The following is a 23,446-nucleotide window of genomic DNA, read 5'->3' on the forward strand; positions in this document are numbered from 1 at the left end:
CCATTTTGATTTTACTTTTGTGTATGGAGTTAGACAATAATCCAATTTCATTCTCTTACATGTAGCTGTCCAGTTTTGCCAACACCAGCTTTTGAAGAGGCTGTCATTTCTCCATTGTATATCCATGGCCCCTTTATCATATATTAATTGACCATATATGCTTGGGTTAATACCTGGACTCTCTATTCTGTTCCACTGGTCTATGGGTCTGTTCTTGTGCCAGTACTGAATTGTCTTGATTACTGTGGCTTTGTAGTAGAGCTTGAAGTTGGGAAGTGAGATCCCACCCACTTTATTCTTCCTTCTCAGGATTGATTTGGCTATTCAGCGTCTTTTGTGGTTCCATATGAATTTTAGAACTATTTGTTCTAGTTTGTTGAAGAATGCTGTTGGTATTTTGATAGGGATTGCATTGAATCTGTAGATTCCTTTAGGCAGGATGCCCATTTTGACAATATTAATTCTTCCTAGCCAAGAGCATTGGGTGAATTTCCATTTATTAGCATCTTCTTTAATGTCTGTCAAGAGTGTCTTGTAGTTTTCAGGGTAAAGGTCTTTCACTTCCTTGGTTAGGTTTATTCCTAGGTATTTTATTCTTTTTGATGCAATTGTGAATGGAATTGTTTTCTTGATTTCTCTTTCTTTTAGTTCATTGTTAGTGTATAGGAATGCAACAGATTTCTGTGTATTAATTTTGTATCCTGCAACTTTGCTGAATTCAGATGTTAGTTCTAGTAGTTTTGTAGTGAATTCTTTAGGGTTTATTATGTACAATATCATGTCATCTGCAAACAGGAACAGTTTGACTTCTTCCTTATCAATCTGGATGCTTTTTATTTCTTTGTGTTGTCTGATTGCTGTGGCTAGGAACTCCAGAACTATGTTGAATAAAAGCAGGGAGAGTGGGCATCCTTGTCTTGTTCCCGATCTTAGGTGAAAAGCTTTCAGCTTCTCACTGTTAAGTATAATGTTGGCTGTGGGTTTGTCATATATGGCCTTTATCATGTTGAGGTACTTGCCTTGTATATCCATTTTGTTGAGAGTTTTTATCATGAATGGATGTTGAATTTTGTTGAATGAAATTTTCCACATCTATGGAGATGATCATGTGGCTTTTATCCTTTTTGTTGATGTAGTGGATGATGTTGATGGACTATCGAATGTTTACCATCCTTGCATCCCTGAGATGAATCCTGCTTGATCATGGTGTATGATCCTCTTGATATATTTTTGAATTCAGTTTGCTAATGTTTTGTTGAGTATGTTTGCATCTATGTTCATCAGGGATATTGGTCTGTAGTTTTCTTTTTTGGTGGGGTCTTTGCCTGGTTTTGGTATTGGAGTGATGCTGGCTTCATAGAATGAGTTTGGGAGTATTCCCTCCTCTTCTATTTTTTGGAAAACTTTAAGGAGAATGGATATTATGTCTTCTCTAAATGTCTAATAAAATTCAGCAGTGAATCCATCTGGTCCAGGGTTTTTGTTCTTGGGTAGTTTTTTAATTTAATTGTTGGTAATTGGTCTGTTTAGATTTTCTGTTTCTTCCTTGGGCAGTCTTGGAAAGTTGTATTTTTCTAGAAAGTTGTCCATTTCTTCTAGGTTATCCAGTTTGTTAGCATGTATATTTTCATAGTTTTCTCTAATAACTCTTTGTATTTCTGTGGTGTCTCTAGTGATTTTCCCTTTCTTATTTCTGATTCTGTTTATGTGTGTAGATTCTCTTTTTCTCTTAATAAGTCTGGGTAGGGGTTTATCTATTTTGTTTATTTTCTCCAAGAACCAGCTCTTGGTTTCATTAATTTTTTCTTTTGTTTTATTTTTCTCAATTTTATTTATTTCTTCTCTGATCTTTATTATGTTCCTCCTTCTGCTGACTTTGGGCCTCATTTGTTCTTACTTTTCGAGTTTCAGTAATTGTGAATTTAGATTATTCATTTGGGATTGTTCTTCTTTCTTTAAATAGGCTTGAATTGCTTTATACTCTCTTCTTAGAACTGCCTTCTCTGTGTTCCACAGAAGTTGCGGCATTGGGCTGTTGTTTTCATTTGTCTCCATACATTGCTTGATCTCTATTTTAATTTGATCATTCATCAATTGCTTATTTAGGAGCATGTTGTTACGCCTCCATGTGTTTGTGAGTCTTTTTGTTTTCTTTGTACAATTTATTTCTAGTTTTATACCTTTGTGATCTGAAAAGTTGGTTGGTAGAATTTCAATCTTTTTGAATTTACTGGGGCTCTTTTTGTGGCCTAGTATGTGGTCTATTCTGGAAAATGTTCATGTGCACTTGAGAAGAATGTGTATCCTGCTGTTTTTGGGTGTAGTGTTCTGTAGATGTCTGTTAGGTCTGTCTGTTCTAGTGTGTTGTTCAGTGTCTCTGTGTTCTTACTTATTTTCTGTCTGATGTAATCTTTCCTTTGGAATGAGTGGTGTGTTGAAGTCTCTTAAAATGAATGCATTGCATTCTATTTCCTCCCTTAATTCTGTTAGTATTTGTTTCACATGTGTAGGTGCTCCTGTGTTGGATGCATATATATTTATAGTGGTTATATCCTCTTGTTGAACTGACCCCTTTATTATTATGTAATGTCCTTCTTTATTTCTTGTTACTTTCTTTGTTTTGATGTCTCTTGTCTGATACAAGTACTGCAACACCTGCTGTTTCCTCCCTCTTGTTTGCATGAAATATCTTTTTCCTCTACTTTTAGTCTGTGTACATCTTTGGGTTTGAGGTGAGTCTCTTGTAGGCAGCATATAGATGGGTCTTGCTTTTTTATCCATTCTGTTACTCTGTGTCTTTTGATTGGTGCATTCAGTCCATTTACATTTAGGGTGATTATTGAAAGATATGTACTTATTGCCATTGCAGGCTTTGGATTTTTGGTTACCAAAGGTTCAAGGGTAGCTTCTTTACTATCTAACCATCTAACTTAACTCACTTATTACGCTATTATAAACACAGTCTGATGATTCTTTATTTCTCTCCCTTCTTTTTCTTCCCCCTCCATTCTTTATACATTAGGTGTTTTATTCTGTACTCTTTTGTGTTTCCTTTTACTGCTTTTGTGAATAGTTGATTTTACTTTTTGCCTTTAGTTAGTATTTGGTTGGTCTGCTTTCTTTGCTGTGATTTTATTTTCCCTGGTGACATCTATTTAGCCTTAGGAGTGCTTCCATCTAGAGCAGTTCCTCTAAAATACCATGTAGAGGTAGTTTGTGGGAGGCAAATTCCCTCGACTTTTGCTTGTCTGGGAATTGTTTATTCCTTCCTTCATATTTAAATGATAATCATGCTGGATAGAGTATCCTTGGTTCAAGGCCCTTCTGTTTCACTGCATTAAATATATCATGCCATTCTCTTCTGGCCTGTAAGGTTTCTGTTGAGAAGTCTGATGATAGCCTGTTGGGTTTTCCTTTATAGGTGACCTTTTTTCTCTCTCTGGCTGCTTTTAATACTCTATCCTTGTCTTTGATCTTTGCCATTTTAGTTATTATATGTCTTGGTGTTGTCTTCCTTGGGTCCCTTCTGTCGGGAGATTTGTGGACCTCCGTGGTCTGAGAGACTATTTCCTTCCCCATGTTGGGGAAGTTTTCAGCTATTAATTTCTTCAAAGACACTTTCTATCCCCTTTTCTCTCTCTTCTTCTTCTGGTACCCCTATTATATGAATATTTTTCTGTTTGAATTGGTCACACGGTTCTCTTAATATTCTTTCATTCCTAGAGATCCTTTTATTTCTCTCTGTCTCAGCTTCTCTGTATTGTTCTTCTCTGATTTCTATTCCATTAACAGTCTCTTGCCCCTCATCTAGTCTGCTCTTAAATCCTTCCATTGTTTGTTTCATTTCTGTTATCTCCCTCTGGAATTCATCCCTTAACTCTTGCATATTTCTCTGTAGCTCCATCAGCATGCTTATGACTTTCATTTTGAATTCTTTTTCAGGAAGATTAGTGATTTTGGTCTCACCAGGCTCTCTCTCTAGTATATGATGGATTTTGGACTGAACAAGGCTCTTCTGCCTTTTCATGAGGATGGAAGTGATCACTGGTGAGTGACATGTGTGTCAGCTGTGAGAACAATGTCCCTTCTTGCTTGCTGGTTGCCTTGCCCATCTCCACTACCTGTGCTTGTCAACCACACACAAGGAGCAGCCTCTGGGTTGATCCCCTGAGCTGCCAAGGGTGGGGTGGTCCTTGGGATGGCCTGGAGCACTGGTGCTGTTTGTAGGCAATCAATGCATGTTCCCTGTGAGAACAGAGCTCCTACATGCTGTGTGGACTCCGTGCCAGTTTCCTCTGCCTGTGCCAGTTGGCTGTGCACCGGGGCCAGCCTTTGGGTTAATCCCCTGAGCTGCTGTGGGCAGGGTGGCCCTTGGGATGGCCTAGGGCACTGGTGGCAGTTTCAGGCAAGCAGCACATATTCACTGAGAGAAAAAAGCCCCTTGTGCCTTCAGGACTCTGCGCTGGTCTCCACTGTCTGTGTCAGTTGAATGCAGGCAGGGGGCAGCCTCTAGGTCTGATCTGGTTAGCTGCATGCAGGGAGAAGCCTCTGTGTGGTTGCTGTGGGTAGGTCTGCTCCCTGGTTGCTCCACAGCAATGGCAGGTCAGCCAGTTCTCTTGCAGTGCTGGCAGGGGGGAATGAACAGTAGGCTGCTTATCACCATGAGGGGCTTCAGTGCTGTGTTGCCACCCAGGGGGTTAGGGTGTCTGAAGTTCCTTAAAGTTTCCAGCCTGCTGGGCTTAGGGTGCCATTCATTAGGAATGAAACCCTTGTCCACCTGTTAAACCCTTGTCCCTTTAAGACTTTAAAAATGCTTGCTTTTCTTTTGTCCCAGTGCAGCTGGCTGTGGGAACCTGTTCCCAGTCTAAGTCTCGGATTTTACTTTTCTGTTCCTCTAATATCCAGCACACCATGTAATGTGTGTCTGTGCTCCCAGAGCAGATTACTAGGGCTGGTTATTTAGCAGTCCTGTGCTTCCACTCCCTCCCCACTCTGATTCTTTTCCTCCCACCAGTGAGCTGGGGTAGGGGGAGTGCTCAGGTCCTGCCAGGCAGGTCACAGCTTTGTATCTTACCCTTTCCATGAGATGTTGAGTTCTCACGAATGTGGATGCAGCCTGGCTGGTGTACTCTATCTTCTGATCACTCTTTAAGGAATAGTTGTACTTGCTTTATTTTCAAAATATATGTGGTTTTTGGAGGAGATTTCCACCACCCTACTCATACCACCATCTTGGGAATCTCTCAGACATAATTTTTTATGGATCTGTAACAGTCCTTCATTTTATAGCAGTCATCTGGCTGTTAAAGAACACTACATGGAACTAATGTTGGTGTTCTCATGATGACTAAAGGCCAGTAACCCCAAGCACAGGAATGTGGCTGGGCTCCAAGAATGTCTAGAACCATGGCTCTGTCTGCTCGCCTTTCTGCTGTTCTACTTCATAGTTCTCCTCTGATGACTAGCTTCTTCTGCATCCCAATCAGCATATAAAACATAGAGATCAACGCCTCCCTGCCTGTGTGGTATAATTTCACTATCAAGGGATAGACTGATCCTCTCTCAGTTCCAACTTCAAAATTCTGAGGTTAAACACTGACTAGTTTTTAACAACTGTCCAATCTTATATAAATCAACTCTGGCCAAGGAGTGGGGATCAGAGGAGACTAGGATCTTTGATGCAACTTATCAACTGTGGCAGGGACCATGGACATGGCCCAAATCTAGAGCCATTACATGGGGAAGGGAGGTGGTAGAAAAGTGATCTGTGCTGCAAGGAAGCTGTACTTACCAAGTAGTGAGACAACCTGTGGATTCAGCCACTTATATCTAAAAAAATCAGCTAATTTTCTTTGAAGAAAACTATGACCATAACTATCCTTTTGGTCTGTTCTAATAATTTTAAAAACATTGTGTTATTTTGGGCATGGGCAAACACATTGTGGTTTATTTTAGTTGGGTAAAAACTGGGTGAGCTGGGGACACAGTTGGAAAAATCAGACAGTCAGTCTTACCCATCACTGATGGGGTAGGGGAGGATGTGAGTGGAAGGCCGTTAGTGCCATCCCTGCTGTTTTCCTTTCCCAGCCTGGAAACCTGGTAGCATCTCTGAAGGGCCTTGCTCACCCCCCAAGGATGGCAGAGCAGAAAAAGAGGACATACAGAGCCATGGTCTGCCTTTTCCTGACCCCGACTGTTTGGGCCCTTATCTGCCACTCTGTGGGATGCTTCTGGAACTCACAGCTGACACAGCCAACGGAGGTCACATCACAACATCAAGAAAGTAGAAAATACTGTAAGGTCTGAACCAGGGACCTAGAGTTTGCCAAGTTTACTGAAAATCCTTTTGGCAAATCTGGCATTTTCTTTTCACAATTGGTTTTTCGGACCCAGTTTCTTAGAGGTTTCTGTGACTAAGTTGTATGTATGAGTGGAAATTCCACTCATGTGACATTTAATGTAGAATTCTCTGAATGCATGATTAATTTTTGCATATCAGATATTACCTCACTGTCAGATTTACAGAAAGTAGCAATGTAATTATAAAGCAGCTATTTCCAGCACACTCTGCCAGGTTATTTCTCTGCCAAGTTATTATGCCCTAGAAAACAACATGGGACACTACTGACAAGAAGCTGAGTCTCCTGAGCAATCGGTCCAGATAATTGCATCTTTATTATTGACAGTTCCCTTAAGACTCTCATCTCAAGATCTGTGCTGATCTAGGACTGTAATATATTAAGGTTTCCATCTTAAGCCAGTTTTAATTAAACTGTCCTCCTTTTCTCTTTAGGTCCCTGTAGTGAATTTTTCTTAACAGGTCTTAGTTGTAGAAATCCAGTTGTTTAGTTAATCTGTCATTTCAAGGAGTATCCTCTCGGTTTGTAAGTTCAGCAGTTTATTTAGCTAGATGAACATAAAATATACCTGCTTACACACACTTGTACACACACACATGCAAAGCAAAAAACAGAAGAAAAAAAGGAAAAAAATCAGAAGAAAATAGCATGTAGCATCTCAGCTTACATCTTTTAGAAAATAAAGCAGGCACCTGGAGACATTCATAAGCTGACACCATGTTTTTGGCAATATTAGATGATAAATTTAATGTCCTAAATATATAAATTTTTCCTTTTCTCATTCTGAAATTAAACTCCCTTGTGCTTGATTGATATGATATATGGCAGATTCTGGAAGATTTCTGGGAGACTTATAATTTTTCATCCCCTTTCCAACAGGATTCTCTTAACTGACTACAGTCATTCTTTATTTTATGCACAAAATGAAGTTGTTTGTTTATTTGTTTCTTGTTTATTTTCACTGAGAAGCAATAGCATATAACTGCATCTCTTGTTAGCTGTCATTATCATTTTCAGACTGATAACTTTGTTTCAGCAACACAGGTTCTCCTTTATTGTGGGTAAGAAAAAAGAGTTTCTTTGTTCATCCAACAATCTAATAAATATTCATAGCGTTCTTTCTTTGTGCAAGACCCAGTGCAGAGAACATAAAATTGTCTGAGACAGGCTCTACTTTCAGGCAATTCACTGAGTTAGGTTATACGTCTTGTCTCTACTCAAAGAAGAGTTCAGGGACTCCTTGTTGTCACCCCATTCCTAATTACAACATTTGGGAGAGATTTTATAATAGGGAGTCTGAAGGAAAGATGATTAGTTAGGAGGCATCATCTGGTCATGAGGTATTATAGGGACAAATGTGATAATAGAATAAAGAGAAAAATAATGTAAGATACATTTAAAAAGAAAGACTTGAAAGAATTTAGTAAATGATTAGCAATGTAGGTAAATATGTGGTGAATATAAAATTTTCCATTAATTTCTTTAAAACATACCTGACTTTTTAACCAAAAATTACAATATTATCTTATGGGTTTTGAAAACAATATGTAATATATATGAAAATCTTAGCATAAAGGATAGAGTAGAATAAATAAGAATATACCCCATTGTTACAAAATTGCTGTATAATGTGAAATGAAACTATTTAAGCATGCTGTGAAATTTTAACATTATATATTTGAATTCCTATAGCTACCAATACAATTATAACAGCTAAAATGTCAATAGGTAAATTAAAATGGCATTCTAAAAATTACTTAAATAAATGAAGGAAAACAGGAAAGGAAATAATAATGCAAAACTGGAAAAAGTCCAGGGGTCCTCAAAAGAAAAGTGGATAAATGTAATATATTCATGGAATATTACTCAGCAATAAAAAGTGACTAAAAACTACTAATCCAAGTACAGTATATGTGTAATATATTATACATATGTAATATATGTAATAGTGTGCATAAATTTCAAAATTATGTTGAAAGAAAGAAACCGTATGTGAAAGGGTACATAGCATGTAACTTCATTATAAAGTTCTAGAAGATTTAAAATTAATCTGTGGTGGGAAACAATCAGCAGTGTCAGTTCTGGAAGTATAAAGGCAGAGATTGATGGGATAAGAACATAAAGCAACTTCTTGAGATTGTATTAATGTTTTATGTCTGGAAGATTCTATATCTAAATAAGATTCACTCAGATGAATACATTTTTCATAGCTCACTTTCAAATGGTCTATTTAAGGTTTGTACATTTAATTATATGTTGGACCAAAGAATACTGTTAAAAAAGCATTAAAACCTAGTTTTTGATTTATAAACTGAAGTCTTTAGGAGGAAGTTTATGAATCTGAAACCATCTGAAAGTTACTTTGAAATTAGTAAATAGTCAAGATGGATAAAGGATTGCCAGATCTAATAAAGCAAGTTATAGCAAAATGTTAGTGGTAGTCATGGTAACATTTTCAACTTCTCTGTATGTTTGAAATATTAGAAAACTTTTTAAAGTCAATCAAGATAATGTCAACATTAAAAGAGTAAGAACAACTCAGTCATTGCAGAAAAAAATTTAACAATGTAAAATCTATTCATTAAAAACTGTTAGAAAACTAGGACTAGAAGGGAAATTTTTTAAACTGAAATCTTGCACACACATACATACACAAACTACAGCATAACATACTTAATGGTGTTATTTTAGAGCTTTCCTTTTGAGATAGAGTATAAGACAAAGTTTCTAGCATAATTAATTTTATTCAACACTGTTCTGGATGTCCTAGTGAGTGTAATAAGACAGAAATAATTTCTAAATCAACAGAAATAAAAGGCATGAACATTGGAATTGAAAAAATAGAACATGATTATTTGCAGATATGACCCTCTAAATAAAAAAAGCCAAAATATGTATTTTGTAGTACTTATTTTATAGTAAGAACCTTAGTAAGGTTGCTGACTATAACATCACCATGTAAAAATCAATTGCATTTCTATATACCAGTAGAAAGTTAGAAAATCTTAAAAATTTAAATGACAACATTTTAAAAACAAAAATATCCATTTCCTTGAAATAAGATGAACAAGACTTAACTGCGGTAAACTACAAAATATTACTGAGGTAAATTAAAAATAATGTAAGTGGAGAGATACACATCGTTTATGACTGCAAATTTCAACATTACAAAGATTATCTATTCTCTCCAATCAAGACATGAACAGAACTTCTTGTGAAATTGGAAAACTTATTCTAAAATTTTAGTGGAATAGCCATGAGCCAAAAACCATCAGTATACTCTTCAGAAGAAAAACAAGACCAGATGATTTGCTCTATGGGATATCAAGACATTATAAAGCTACAGTAATTAAGGAAAAAATACGGACAAATATACCATACATATGACATAACAGGAAAGAAAATGAAACCCTTGCATTTATGGACATGATATTCAACAAAAAAGGCATGAAGAATAGTAAGGAAAGTTCAATATTTTGAATAAATGATTTTGGGAAGTTGGATATACATTTAGAAAAAAATAGAATTTTAACTTTCTGCCTCCCACCATGTACAAAAATCACTTTCAAGTAGACTGCAGATCTAAATATGACAGACAAAACAGTAAAGCCTCCAGAGAAGAATATATTTATGATTTAGGCTGTTTCTGAAACAGGACATAGAAAGTACTAACCATGTAAGACATGAAATTTTGGATTACATTAAGATTAGTAACTTCATCAAAAAACTTTAAGAACATGAAAATTGCAGAAGTTATTTGCAAAACATGTAACTAATAAAGGGGTTGTATCCATAATAATGAAGAGCTATAATTCAATAAGAAAAAGAATAGGCAGCACAATAAAAAGATGGACCAGAAACTTAAACAGGCTTTTGCAAAATAAGATCTTTAATCCATAAACACATGATGACCTCATCAGTCATCAGGAAAATGCAATTAGGATCACATTGTGATGCCACTATGAACTCATCAAAACGGTTACATTAAAAAAGATGATAAATCAGACATTTACAAAGACATGGGACAATGGCAACACTCATACCCTGCTGGTGAGAAAGTAAATTGGTACAACCACTTTGGAAGACTGTTTGTCATTATCTGATAAATTTTGAAATATGCAAAGCCAATGACTCAGCACTTCTACTCCTAGATATATACCCAAGAAAAATACCTGCACATGCGTGGCTAGACATGCAAGTAAGAAAATTCACAGCAGCATTATTTATAAATGGGAAAAGTCCAAATGCTCAACTATAATAGAATGAGTAAATAATATGTGATAGTCATGTAGTAGAATATTATGCAACAATAAAAGGAATTAACTACAGCTCTATGCAACAATAACATGAAGGTCACAAATATAATGTTGAGCAAAAGAAGACATACACAAAAGAATACAGACTGTGGGCATTTATAAGGCTTTCAAAAAAAGGCCATTTCTGAGGTCCTGCTCCATTCCTGGCCACCTTCCAGTAACTGCCCATGTGAACACAAGAGGACCCTTCAACTCCAGAGTTCTCCAGTGAATGAAGTGAGGTTGTGGTGGTGACTGTCACTCAGCTTCTCCTTTTACCTCAGGGTTTCTCGAATTCAGCACTATTGACATTTTAAGCTGGATAATTCTTTGTGGTAGGGGCTTTCCTATGTGTTATAGGGTATTTACAGTATCCTTGGCCTCTACCCACTAGATGCCAGTATATCTCCACATGTTGCTAAATATATCCTGGGATGTAAAGTCTTCCCCAGTTGGGACTCATGGTGCATTCCTGGCCCCTTAAGGACCCACAGGTATTGATTATGAAAACATTTCCCAATAAACATAATGCACACAAATCACTGGATTTGGGGCATGCCCAGTGAGTTCTTTTCATTCAATAAACCATTTTTACATGTGTTTATTTATTGGTAAGTTTTACCTGTGCTATGTAATTATACATTATGCATTATAGAATATAACTATAGAACATAAATAAAAACAATTTAAGATGAGAGAAAATAAATGTAATTAGTAGTTCTAGCATTTTTCCCTGCTCCCCAAAAAGGATGTTCATTGATGCCTCCTAGAAAGCTTAAATCCTCCAGGAGAGACCAGTGCCTGGAAAGTATGAGGGAACAGCATAAGGAATGTAGAAGATTTAGTCTTACATCTCCGAGTGACCCTCTGAGCCAAAGAAAAAAATGATAGATTAGTTACAATAAAAATGTTAGGAGAAGCAGGTACATGAAAAGGTGCCCAACAGCATTAAACATCAGGGAAACACAAATCAAAGCCACAATGAGATATGACCTCACACCTGTTAGGATGACTTGTATCAAAAAGAAAAGAACTAACAAGTTTGGCTACGATGTTGACAAGAAGAAATGGGAACCCTTGTGCACTATTGGTAGGAATATAAATTGGTGTAGCCAAGATATTAGAACAACTTAAGTGTATCAATGGATGAATGGATAAAGAAAGTGTGACACACACACACACACACACACGCACACACACACACACAGTGAAATATTCATCCACAAAAAAAAGGAAGGAAATCTTGCCATTTGCAACAACACGGATGGACATTGAGGGCATTATGCCAAGTGAAATAAATCAGATAGAGAAAGACAAATTCCATATTATCTCACTTATCTGTGGACTCTAAAAGAACTGAGTTGATAAGTACAGAGAACAGATTGGTGGTTACCAGAGACAGGGGGTGGGGAGTAGGCAAAATGGTTGAAGTGGGTCAAAAAGTACAAACTTCCAGCTAAAAAAAAAGTTGTGGGGATGTCATGTACAATACGGTGACTATAGTTAATACATATTACATATTAAAAGAGTAGATCTTAAAATTTCTTGTTGCAGGAACCATGGGAACTATGAGCAAGGAGTCCGGACACTGAGACACTTGGCGAGAAGCAGCATTCAGCACTGGCTCAGCGGATTACTATCCAAAGGCTGAGCTCTGAGCATAGCAGGGCCATGCTTTTTATACATTCACTACAAGGTTAAGGGGGAGTCAGCACCCAGGGAATTTGCAGTGGGAGCTATTAGGTCACTATAGGTGTAGCCAGGATGCTAGTTATATTTTAACCTATCTCTGTAAAGGTTACCTGGATACCCTACTGTAAACTAATGGGCTTCCATGACTATGATCAGCAAGGTGTTCCATATCACTGGGTCCTTGGTGGGGGGTGGGGGGTACACTGTTACACTGTTTCAACCACAAGCACCCAAGCACACTGTGATTCCTCTACATTCCTGAAGCCTCAAGAAAAACTTTGTCTCCTTGGCTCCCTACCACATTTTCATTACCAGAAAAAGAAATTATAACTGTGTACAGTGGCAGATGATATTAATGAGTCTTATTATGGTGATCATTTTGCAATATATAGAAATATTGAATCATTATGTTACACATCTAAAAGAAATATAATGTTACATGTCAACTATACCTCAACTAAAAAAAAACTTTCAGGGATGATATGATGATACGCATAGCAAGATGGAAAAGTAGTCAGTGTATATCCAGATGACATGTCACTTTAGTATCAGATAAAAGAGATTTATGACTAAACAAAGTAGAAGACCAGGCATGCCTGACTATGCCTACAAGCTACCCACTAAAATTCCTATGAAAAAATGCAATGGAAGTTTAAAAGCTGGCCATAGTGGAAAGTGAAGATAAGAGAATACCATGGATCAAAGTTCAGTGGGAATTTCTATTCATTATATCACTGTTAGATATAATTAGTCCTTGAACTTAAAGATAAGTTCTTGAACTTAACAATTCATCCTTTTACCTCTAAACTGAAACAAGGTCATTACACACTTTTAAGAGCTTATTAATATAGCATCATACTATACATTAGAGACAAAGGGAAATTATTAGGAATTCACACAGAAATCAACAAATAACTTGAATGACTACTTTCCACTGTCCATCCATTTCAGAATGAGTAGTAAAAACAAGTGACATAGAGGTTTTGAATAATGTAAGTAATTATGATGAAAATAGGTACTTTTTCTTCTGGATTTCCACTTAAGGCCAAAGTTTTTAACATCTTTTGGAGCTTTTTTTGAAAGAAAAGAGAGCTCCAGGGCAATGATTTATAAGCCCTCAGGAAAGAGGTCACTCAAAGATGGTGCTAAGGGTTGAATTGTATCATTTCTCCCAAATTCATATGTTGATTGCCCAACTCCAGTACCTCAGAAATGACTGTATTTGGAGATAGGGCCTTTAAAGGGGTGATTAAGTTAAAATGAGGTCATTAGGATGGGCCTTAATCCAATCTCACAGGTGTCCTTATAAAAATAAACAGGGATGCATAAATTAACCTTAACCCTTAACCCTGACCCAGAGTGGTGCACATGGAGCGATAACCATGTGGAGAGGCAGTAAGAGGGTGGTTATCTGCTAGTCAAGGAGAGATGCCCCAGAAGACACTGAATCTGCTGACACTTTGATTCTGGACTTCCAGCCTCCAGAACTGGGACACAAGTTTCTATGGTTTGAGCCCCTGGTCTGAGGTATTTTGTTATGGCAGTCTTGGTAAACTGGCACAGCTGGGGAGCTCACTACCTCTGTGTTCTCAGCCAATGCACAAAGCAGGCTCTTCCCTCAAATTCCACAGCAGATTCATAAAATATATGATAGAATATTTTTTAAAACTTAGAAACTTGATTAGAACATTTCTTTAGGTAGTCAAAAGGAAAACAATAACAAGATGAATAAGTTTAACTACCTAAAATTAAAAAAACAGCAAAAACTAATGTTCATTGTAAAAAAATTCTAAGCAAAACTAAAAGCCAAATAAAACAGGAGAAAAATTTAATCTCCAAAGAGATCTTAAAGCCAACTTTGTGCCAGTAAAATGTAAACTTTAGGTAAATTTGATATATTCCTAGGAAAATATAACTCACCAATACTAACTAAAAAAAATTGCCTTCTGTGCATTATAACCATTAAGGAAGTTGAATCAACATTTAAAAATCTACCCACAAAGAATAAATCAGAGGAACCAAGATGGCAGCATGAGTAGGGCAGCAGAAATCTCCTCCCAAAACCATATATATTTTTGAAAATACAACAAACACAACTATTCCTAAAAGACAGACCAGAGGATACAGTACAACAGCCAGGCTACATCTACATCTGTGCAAACTCAGCATCTCACGAAGGGGGTAAGATACAAGCTGTGACCTGGGGGGACCTGAACGCTCCCCCCACCCCAGATCCCCGGTGGGAGGAAAGGAGTCAGAGCAGGAAGGGAGTGGAAATGCAGGACTGCTAAAGAACCAGCCTTAGTAATTCACACCAGGAGTGCAGACACACATTGCATGGTGTGCTGCATATTAGGGAAATGGAAAACTAAAATTTGTGAGCAAAGTCCCGGCATTCAGCTCCCCTGGGACAAAAAAAAAAAGAAAAAAGCAAGTGCTTTTTGAAAGTCTTAAAGGGACAGGGGCTTCGCAGCTAGATGGAATCGTCCTGGCACACTCAGCACAGCAGGCTGGGAATCCTGAGGAACTTCAGGCGCCCCAGCCCTTTGGGTAGCAACGCAGCTCTGAAGCCCCTCACAGCAATAAGCAGCCTGCCGGTTGTTCCCCCAGCAGGCGCAGCTGAGCCGCCAGAGAGCAGCCCCACCCACAGCAAATGCCCAGAGTCCCTTCCTGGCACACAGCCACCCAGGCCAGAATCAGAGGCCACCACCAGTGTGCGGCTGCTCAGTGCAAGCAGAGGAAGCCGGGGCAAGGCATGAAGGGGAGCCATTATTGCAGGAGAGCACACATGGCTCACCTGCTTCTCCCACAGGGCTGTGGGCTGCCCCAGTGGCTGCCCCACCCATGGTGGCTCAGGGGATTAACCTGGACACTGCTCCCAGTGTGTGGGTAACTGACACAGGCAGTGGAGAAGGGCAAGGAGACCAGAAAGCAGGAAGGGACATTGTTCTCCCAGCTGATACATTTGCCACCTGCCTGCGACTACCTTTTTCACCATGAAAAGGCAGCAGAATTTGGTCCAGTCCAGAAATACCCAGACAACCCCCAAGAGAGGGCCTGGGGAGGTAGATATAACTAATTTTCCCAAAAATTAATTCAAAATAAAGGTCATAACCATGCTGATGGACCTTCAGAGAAATATGCATGAACTAAGGGATCAAGTCAGGAGGGAGAATACAGAAATAAAACAATCTCTGGAAGGACTTAAGAGGAGACTGTATGAGGTGCAAGAGACTGTTAATGGAATAGAAATCAGAGAACACGAATACAGAGAAGCTGAGGCAGAGAGAAATAAAAGGATCTCCAGGAATGAAAGAATATTAAGACAACTGTGTGACCAATCCAAACAGAAAAATATTCATATAATAGGGGTACCAGAAGAAGAAGAAGAGAGAAAAAGAGGTAGAAAATGTCATTGAGGAAATAATTGCTGAAAACTTCCCCAAACTGGGGGAGAAAATAGTCTCTCAGACCATGGAAGTCCACAGATCTCCCAACACAAGGGACTGAAGGATGACAACACCAAGACACATAATAATCAAAATGGCAAAGATCAAAGACAAGGAAAGAGTATTAAAGGCAGCTAGAGAGAAAAAAGGTTACCTACAAAGGAAAACCCATCAGGCTGTCATCAGACTTCTCAACAGAAACCTTACAGGCCAGAAGAGAATGGCATGATATATTTAATGCAGTGAAACAGAAGGGCCTCAAACCAAGAATACCATATTGAGCATGATTATCATTTAAATATGGAGGAATTAAACAATTCCTAGAAAAGCAAAAGTTGAGGGGATTTGCCTCCCACAACCCAATGCTACAGGATATTTTAAAGGGACAGCTCTAGATGGAAGCACTCCTAAGGCTAAATAGATGTCACCAGAGAAAATAAAATCACAGCAAAGAAAGCAGACCAACCAAATACTAACTAAAGGCAAAAAGTAAAATAAACTATTCACAAAAACAGTCAAAGGAAAGACAAAAGAGTACAGAATAAAACACCTAATATATAAGGAATGGAGGAGGAGGAATAAGAAGGGAGAGAAATAAAGAATCATCAGACTGTGTTTATAATAGCTTAATAAGTGAGTTAAGTTAGATGGTTAGATAGTAAAGAAGCTACCCTTGAACCTTTGCTAACCACAAATCTAAAGCCTGCAATGGCAATAAGTACATATCTTTCAATAATCACCCTAAATATAAGTGGACTGAATGCACCAATCAAAAGACACAGACTAAAAGAATGGATAAAAGAGCAAGAACCATCTATATGCTGCTCACCTCAAACCCAAAGACATACAAAGACTAAAAGTCAAGGGATGGAAAAAGATATCTCATGCAAACAACAGGGAGAAAAAAGCAGGTGCAGTAGTACTTGTACCAGACAAAATAGACTTCAAAACAAAGAAAGTAACAAGGGGTAAAGAGGACACTACATAATGATAAAGGGGTCAGTCCAACAAGAGAACAAAACCATTATAAATATATATGCTGCCAATACAAGAGCACCTATATATGTGAAACAAATACTAACAGAATTAAAGGAGGAAATAGAATGTAAATGCATTCATTTTAGGAGACTTCAACACACCACTCACTCCAAAGGACAGATCCACCAGACAGAAAATAAGTAAGGACACAGAGGCACTGAACAACACACTAGAACAGATGGACCTAACAGACATCTACAGAACTCTAAACCCAAAAGCAGCAGGAAACACATTCTTCTCAAGTGCACATGGAACATTCTCCAGAATAGACCACATACTAGGCCACAAAATGAGCCTCAGTAAATTCAAAAAGATTGAAATTCTACCAACCAACTTCTCAGACCACAAAGGCATAAAACTAGAAACAAATTGTACAAAGAAAACAAAAAGGCTCACAAACACATGGAGGCTTAACAACATGCTCTTAAATAATCAATGGATCAATGACCAAATTAAAATAGAGATCAAGCAATATATGGAGACAAATAACAACAACAGCACAAAGCCCCAACTTCTGTCGGACGCAGTGAAGGCAGTTCTAAGAGGAAAGTATATAGCAATCCAAGCCTATTTAAAGAAAGAAAAACAATCCCAAATGAATAGTCTAAAGTCACAATTATTGAAACTGGATAAGGAAGAACAAATGAGGCCCAAAGTCAGCAGAAGGAGGGACATAATAAAGATCAGAGAAGAAATAAATAAAATTGAGAAGAATAAAACAAAAGAAAAAATTAATGAAACCAAGAGCTGGTTCTTGGAGAAAATAAACAAAATAGATAAACCCCTACCCAGACTTATTAAGAGAAAAAGAGAATCTACACACATAAAAAGAATGAGAAATAAAAAAGGGAAAATCACTACAGACACCACAGAAATACAAAGAGTTATTAGAGAATACTATGAAAATCTACATGCTAACAAACTGGATAACCTAAAAGAAATGGACAACTTCCTAGAAAAATACAACCAAGACTGACCAAGGAAAAAACAGAAAATCTAAACAGACCAATTACGAGCAAAGAAATTGAATCAGTAATCAAAAAATTACCCAACAAAACCCCTGGTCCAGATGGATTCACTGCTGAATTTTATCAGAACCATAGAGAAGACATAATACCCATTCTCCTTAAAGTTTTCAAAAAAATAGAAGAGGAGGGAATACTTCCAAACTCATTCTATGAAGCCAGCATCACTCCAATACCAAAGCCAGGCAAAGTCCCCAACAAAAAATAAAATTACAGACCAATATTCCTGATGAACATAGATGCAAAAATATTCAACAAAATATTAGCAAACCAAATTCAAAAATATATCAAGAGGATCATACACCATAATCAAGTGGGCTTCATCTCAGGGATGCAAGGATGGTACAACATTAGAAAATCCATCAACATCATCCACCACATTAAGAAAAAGAAGGACAAAAACCACGGGATTATCTCCATAGGTGCTGAAAAAGCATTCAACAAAATTCAACATCCATTCATGATAAAAACTCTCAACCAAATGGGTATAGAGGGCAAGTACCTCAACATAATAAAGGCCATATATGACAAACCCATAGCCAACATTATACTTAACAGCAAGAACCTGAAAGCTTTTCCTCTAAGACTGGGAACAAGAGAAGGAGCACACTCTCCCTCCTTTTATTCAACATAGTTCTGGAGTTCCTAGCCACGGCAATCAGACAATGCAAAGAAACAAAAAGCATCCAGATTGGTGACAAAGAATTCAAAGTGTACTTGTTTGCAGATGACATGATATTTTACATAATAAACCCTAAAGAATCCACTACAAAACTACTAGAACTAATATCTTAATTCAGCAAAGTTGCAGGATACACAATTAATACACAAAAATCTGTTGCTTTCCTATACACTAATGATGAACTAACAGAAAGAGAAATCAGGAAAACAATTCCATTCACAATTGCATCAAAAAGAATAAAATACCTAGGAATAAACCTAACCAAGGAAGTGAAAGACCTATACCCTGAAAACTACAAGACACTCTTGAGAGACATTAAAGAAGATGCTAATAAATGGAAATTCATCCGATGCTCTTGGCTAGGAAGAATTAATGTTGTCAAAATGGGCATCCTGCCTAAAGGAATCTACAGATTCAATGCAATTCCTATCAAAATACCAACAGCATTCTTCAACAAACTGGAACAAATAGTTTTTAAATTCATATGGTACCACAAAAGACCCCAAATAGCCAAAGCAATCCTGAGAAGGAAGAGTAAAGCAGGGACAATCTTGCTTCCCAACTTTAAGCTCTACTACAAAGCTACAGTAATTAAGACAATTTTGTACTAGCACAAGAACAGACCCACAGACCAGTGGAATAGAATAGAGAGTTCAGATATTAACCCAAACATATATGGGGAATTAATGTACGATAAAGGAGCCATGGACATACAATGGGGGAAATGACAGCCTCTTCAAAAGCTGGTGTTGGACAGCTACATGTAAGAGAATGAAACTGCATCATTGACTAACCCCATACACAAAAGTCAATTTGAAATGGATCAAAGACCTGAATGTAAGTCATGAAACCATAAAACTCTTAGAAAAAAACATAGGCAAAAATCTCTTGGACATAAACGTGAGCAACTTCTTCATGAACATACCTCCCCGTGGAAGGGAAAACAAAGCATAAATGAACAAGTGGGACTATATCAAGGTGAAAAGCTTCTGTACAGCAAAAGACACCACCAATACAACAAAAAGGCATCTGACAGTATGGGAGAATATATTCATAAGTGACAGATCCAATAAAGGGTTGACATCCAAAATATATAAAGAGCTCATGCACCTCAACAAACAAAAAGCAAGTAATCCAATTACAAAATGGTCAGAGGAGCTGAACAGAAAGTTCCCCAAGGAAGAAATGCAGATGGCCAACATGCACATGAAAAGATCTCCACATCACTAATCATCAGAGACATGCAAATTAAAACCACAATGAGATATCACCTCACACCAGTAAGGATCACCACCATCCAAAAGACAAACAACAACAAATGTTGGTGAGGTTGTGGAGAAAGGAGAACCCTATTACACTGCTGGTGGGAATGAAATTAGTTCAACCATTGTGGAAAGCAGTATAGAGTTTCCTTAAAAAGCTCATAATAGAAATACCATTTGACCCAGGAATTCCAGTGCTAGGAATTTACCCTAAGTATGCAGGAGCCCTGTTTGAAAAAGACAAATGCACCCCTATATTTATCGCAGCACTGTTTACAATAGCCAAGAAATGGAAGCAACCTAAGTGTCCATCAGTAGATGAATGGATAAAGAAGAGGTGGTACATATACACAATGGAATACCATTCAGCCATAAGAAGAAAACAAATCCTACCATTTACGACAACATGGATGGAGCTAGAGGGTATTATGCTCAGTGAAATAAGACAGGCAGAGAAAGGCAAGTATCTAATGATTTCACTCATCTGTGGAGTATAAGAACAAAGAAAAAACTGAAGGATCAAAACAGGAGCAGACTCACAGAACCCAAGAATGGACTAACAGTTACCAAAGGGAAAGGGACTGGGAAGGATGGGTGGGAAGGGAGGGATAAGGAGGGGGAAAAGAAACAGGGCATTATGATTAGCATGTATAATGTGGGGTGTGGGGCATGGGGAGGGCTGTACAACACAGAGAAGACAAGTAGTGATTCTACAGCATCTTACTATGCTGATGGACAGTGACTGTAAAGAGGTATGTGTGGGGGACTTGGTGATGGGTGGAGTCTAGTAAACATAATGTTCCTCATGCAACTGTAGATTAATGATACCAAAAAAAGAATAAATCAGCTGAAATGGATTTACAAGTGAGATCTAATAATCATTCAAAACTCAGATCATTACAATCCTACAAAAACTCTTCAAGAACATTAAAAAAAGAGTGAACAAATATTCTCCAAGTCAAATTTGCAGGAAAAAAGCAAAGGACTTAAAAAGAATTGCAAAGAACAAATGGACATATTAAAGAAAATCTGATTGCTCTAGTAAGCTAACATTCAAATTATAACTATCATTACATGTCATTTTTGCTTCTCAAATTTGCACTTAGTTTGTGGGTGTAGTATGTTGAAGACTGGTAAGAGAACATATTGTTACAACTTCTATGGAAAGCAATCAGAGAAATTTGACAGGATGTATTAAAAGCCTTTTACTAAAGTCTTTCAAAAATATGTGTTTTTGATATAGTGATTCTTCTTCTAGGAATGTATTTTTTGCAAGTGATCAAAAATGTGAGAAAATAGGTATGCTTATTACATGAACAAAAAGAGGAAAAGGTTAAAATTATAATATTCATATAAGGGAGAACAATTAAATATTTTCTAGAACATCCATGCAAAAGTGTGATTTGTACAATATAAATATTGTATTTTCAAAACATATTTAGTGAAATAGAAAAAAATAGTGATACAGTAATTAATAAACAGAAGGCAAAACTGGAGATGAAACATAACCCAACTTTGTATGAAAAATACAGAAGAGAAAGACATTAATGACATCAAAATATTTGCAGAAGTTATTTTTATGTTTCTAAGATCATATGGCATTTATTTTTTAAATTCTTCTCTGGTTCCAAAGTTTTCTGTGAGTATATATCATTTTCATAACCACAATATAAACAAGTATTTTTTAAGGTATCAAATTAACTTATTTATGGTATGAAAGATTCTCATTAGAGTAGGGGTGAAGTACAAATAATGGAAAAACTTGGACTTACCACTTTAGGAAACATTCAGGAGAATTAACAATAGGTAGAAAACATAATATTTGGAGCTAGATAAACATAGATTTTCATCTGGAGTCAGCCATTCATTAGGTATGCCATATTTGGAGCTTCCTTACTTAGGATAAAAAACCCCTCCTTGCAGGGCTCTTATCTGAAATAGATAGCTTATATATTTAATGTGCTTAGCTTGATGTCCACTATAGAGTAGGTTTTCCATAAGCTAGATTCTGTCCCCTTATTAAAACCTGAATCTTATTTTTTGGTCTCTTAGTTTTGATCCTTTGCCTAAGATCAAGTGATTTTACCAATATTTCTACTTGGACCAATTAAAACTTGGTTCCATAAGGCCCTATACTTGTAAGATGAATTTTAAATAACATTTGGCACAGATGAATAGAAAAATGTATCTCTACCAGGCATAATTAAGGGAGGAAATAATTCATTCAAAGAGGACTAAAAAATGTGTTAGCTGAATTGACAATTATTTGGCTGATATTACCAACCATTTCACTTAAAAGTCAAACAAGTTAGGTGGATTAAAGATGGTGGCTAAAACCACATATACTATGAAAATATAATTAATACAACTAATCGTGAAAGAGTAACAGGAAAAAAGGCTGCACCAGACTGCATACACCTGGAGGAAAGAACAGACCTCAGGGAACAGGGTAATGTACCAAAGCTGTGACCTGGCGGGACACAAGACCTTTCCCCACCCCAGCTCACTGGTGGGAGGAAGAGAAATGGAGCTGGGATGAAGTGGAGGCCTGGGACTGCTGAACACATAGCCCTGGAGACCTGCTCTGAGAGCAAGAAACTACATTGCATGGTGCTCTCGTGATTAGTTGAGTTGGAAAGCTAAGACAGGTGGAATACCTGGAGAGACTGAGATTCCACCTGCTTGTGGAAAACAGGGATCCATATCTGACTGATCTGGATGGGCCATCTGAGAGACTTCCTAAAAGCGAGAGGGCTGTTAAAGGGGCAAGGTTTGCACAGAGCTTACCACTCAGGAGAAAGGACAGGTAGACAAAATTCTCCAGGTGCATTCTGCTCAGTGAGTTGGGAACTTTCACAATCTTCAGGCACTCCATCACCCTGGCTGGTTACCCAACTCAAGGCTTCCCACCATGATATGCAGCCTCCTGTGCCTTCCTCCTGGCCAGCCCTCACCTGGCATGCAAACTGGCAAGCCCTGCCCTGGAATCAGGCCAGCCAGAGGTAAGCCCCGCCTGCAGCAGCTACAAACACAAAGCATAGAGGCTTACACCTGTGTGCTCGGCACACTGGTTCTGGCAGTGGAGACAGACATAGCAGCTGGGAAGCAGGTAACAGCTCTTTCCTCCCCCCAGGCACCAACACTGCTCCCTTGAGATCCCCAACATTGCTCCAGCAGCTGAGCAGCTCCAAAGAGTAGAGTTTCTGGGCACTAGAGGACAACACATACAAATATGAAACATCAAAGAAACCTGGTTCAAAGCAATATCTCAACAACACCAGAAAAAGGGTCAGGTGAGACAGAATGAATCAATCTTCCTGAAAGAGATTTCAAAATAAATTAAAACTTGGTTCCATAAGATCATAAACATGCTTCTGGAGGTACAGAAAAATATTCAAGAACTCAGGAACAAATTTAGGATGGAGATCCAATCATTGAGGAACAAAATGGAGGGTATTAAAAGCTGATTTGATACAGTGGAGGAGATGATAAATGAAATAGAAATTAGAGAAGAGGAATACAAAGAAGCTGAGGCACAGAGAGAAAAAAAATCTCTAGGAATGAAAGAATACTGGGAGAACTGTGTGAGCAATAAAAATGGAACAATATTCATATCATAGGGGTACCAGAAGAAGAAGAAGAGA

Source organism: Manis pentadactyla, chromosome 10, assembly GCF_030020395.1.
Source record: "Manis pentadactyla isolate mManPen7 chromosome 10, mManPen7.hap1, whole genome shotgun sequence".
Classification (NCBI taxonomy): Eukaryota; Metazoa; Chordata; class Mammalia; order Pholidota; family Manidae; genus Manis; species Manis pentadactyla.